Source organism: Ciconia boyciana, chromosome 8 (assembly GCF_034638445.1).
Source record: "Ciconia boyciana chromosome 8, ASM3463844v1, whole genome shotgun sequence".
In the NCBI taxonomy this organism is placed as follows: Eukaryota; Metazoa; Chordata; class Aves; order Ciconiiformes; family Ciconiidae; genus Ciconia; species Ciconia boyciana.
The window spans coordinates 24,622,453-24,625,426 of NC_132941.1; the positions used below are offsets into that span (position 1 = coordinate 24,622,453).

At 43.7% G+C, this 2,974-nt stretch overlaps 1 pseudogene; it reads left to right on the forward strand.

Annotated features, from left to right (window-relative positions):
* Nucleotides 1-230: 230 nt before the first annotated feature.
* On the forward strand, nt 231-1,179 carry LOC140655624 (olfactory receptor 11L1-like; annotated as a pseudogene).
* Nucleotides 1,180-2,974: the final 1,795 nt, after the last annotated feature.

Consider the following 2,974-nt stretch of genomic DNA (forward strand, 5'->3'; position numbering starts at 1 on the left):
ATCCCTGAGGCATACCAACAGTGATTGAAAATGAGATAAGACAATTTGTTTTTTTCATAGAAAATATTGCTGAAATGCTTTAAGAGCTGGAATTTTAAATAAGTTATCAGGACATAGAAATTGGATCCAAGAATTAAGTTGAATAGTGTATCCTTACAGCCATGCATGGAAAACAGTTTTTTAATTTTTATATTACATTTTAGTATGTGTTTTCCCCAAGATTCAGCATGATGTCAGCTATAGAAAAGCAAAACCAAACCTACATTACAGAATTCATCCTCCTAGGATTTGGCGATTTACCTGACGTTCAGGTTCTTCTCTTCCTGCTCTTCCTGGTGATCTACATGGTGACAATGATGAGGAACGTTCTCATCCTCATGTTGGTGGGGGCTAATCAGCATCTCCACACCCCAATGTACTTCTTCCTCAGTAACTTGTCCTGCTTGGAGATGTGCTACAGCTCCACCATCCTGCCCAAGCTGCTGGCCAGCTTCCTGACAGGCGGCAGAAGTATTTCCTACAGCAGCTGCATGACACAGTTTTTCATAGTTGCTTTTCTAGTTGGGGCAGAGTGTTATCTCCTGGCAGTGATGTCTTATGATTGATACTTAGCAGTATGCAAACCTTTGCATTATGTCACCCTAATGAATTGTAAGCTTTGCATAGCACTAGTTGCAGGGGCCTGGGTAAGTGGCTTTATGATCAGCTTTGTTATCACACTGCTGATGTCACAAATGGTGTACTGTGATTGCAGTGAGATTGACCATTACTTCTGTGATTTTGCCTCTGTGATAAAATGCTCCTGCAGTGATACATTTCTGATTGATAGAAGTTGTAACATCTCTGATGTCTGCTACATGTACTATGCTGCCCTTTCTTTTCACTGTAGCATCCTATCACCATCACCTAATCATCATCACCATCCTGAGAATCCCTTCAGCTACAGGGAGGCAAAAGACATTTTCCACATGCTCCTTTCACCTCACTGTGGTCATTATTTTCTATTCAATTCTCATCCTTTTCTACATGTTACCAAAACCTTACAGCCTCACAGCTTTTAACAAGTTGTTCTCTGTCTTCTACACTGTGGTGAATCCACTTATCTACACCTTAAGAAACAAAGAAGTCAGAGGAGCCCTGGGGAAAGAAGTCCAGGCATTTATGGGTTTATATGAATGACATATCAAGGGCTATGCTTTGTGGGACTTTTTTTTTGGGCCAGACTATAAAAATATAAAGCATTGGAGGTGATTTCCACAGCAAGTATATGGTCACTGATGTAGCAATTTGCCTAGTCACAAGTGGAGCTGGGTGGTTGGGGAAAACAATATGTTTTTTAGGGCTTCTTCAAAAAACCCCATAAACCCAAAATGTAAACACCCCAAAATAATCTTGATTAAACTCAAAACAGCTTTGTCACATTTTCATATTATTTCAGTCACTTACTTAAAAAGCAAAAGCCACAAGAAGAAAAAATGTGTATTATGACTACAGACACATGGGGCACAGAATGGTCCCATGTGTCAACATGGGTATAGCTACATGGGGCACAGAAGAGGACCCTGGCCAAGTGTCATGTTGTGTGGCAGGATTCAGCTCCCTGAATGTGGAGATACAGTGTCCTTTAGGTGCTGTGGGGATGCTTCCCTGGACTGTGCCTACTACTGCTTTGAAAGCATGTAGGTCTCTCCTAGGGCACAGGTAATTTCTGCTTACCTTGTGAAGATGTCATAGATGTTCCAGTGCTTCTCCTGTGTCATGGGATGCTTGTGCTGTGCCTGTCCATGCCAGAAGGAGCTTGTGGCAGTGTAGGTGAGAGCCTGGCTGCACTACAAGTCCAGAGGTCAGATACCGCTTCCTTAGGAGCCACCTTTAGCAGTGTGGATGCTGGCAATGTTTCCCTTGGGACAAAGATGACAAAGACATTCTGTACCACTGTAGTGACTCTATAGAGAGGAACCTGAAAATTAAAGGTCAATGTCTGTTTTCATGACAGTAGCTAGGGCTACCTTTGAAGCTCATGGAAAGAAAAGGGCTTTGCCAAGAAGAGAAGATTAATCTCATCTGAAGATTGATGGCACGAATTAGACTTTCAGGCATCACTTACATGTCTAAAGTGCCACGAATCTTTGCTCACTGTAGTACAACATAGGTCAAACCTCACCTAAATTTGACAGTTAAAAGTTTGTAATGCAATCTGTGGCAGGTGTTTTGGGTTCCTTGTGGACAGAGATAGGGAGCTCCTCATTCTAAACCCATCGGTAGTGCCACTTCAGCAATTATTTGGGGATTAGGAAGAACGTGAGCACTATGGGGTTCAGGAGGAACCTGAGCACTATGAGTGCCAGGGGTGGCCACCTATTCTTCTAAGTTTAGCCACCTGAGAAAGAAAAGCAGTGCCAATGCTGGGAATGTGGGGTTCCTCAGAAGTCAGTGGAAAGACACAAACACCTCTTCTGTATGCGATTTATCTCATTCCCAGATATGTGACTTAGTCAGGATGGGCAAGTCACACTTTGGAGGTGCTTATTTCTTTCCAAGGGCTCTAGAAAGATCCTAGGTATGAGTCATAAACTTATAAAGCTGACCTGTTGTGAGAGACTGAAAGAGTTAATGTTTCAAACATTGTGGCAAGGCGAATTGCAGTTTGCATGGCGACGGCATGGTCGGCTAGCATGGGATGTGGAGAGTGTGTCGGAGGACGCGCAGTTCTGTGTTCTGATGTACCTTACATAACGACTTACCATATATGGCCAGAGGTCACACAGAGTTTATCTGAGGAAGGGGCTTTATGACCACCCAAGAGACCCCTCGTGACCACTCCCCCCGACACCTGCGCAGAAGATTGAGAACCTTCTAGGACAAGAACCATGTAAGTCCTCAAGGGGCAGGGACTAGAGTATAAAAGACACCCCCCCAAGGAACCGTGTGTGTGCCCATCACTGGAGGACTGCCATGCCTGTCATCGTCATCA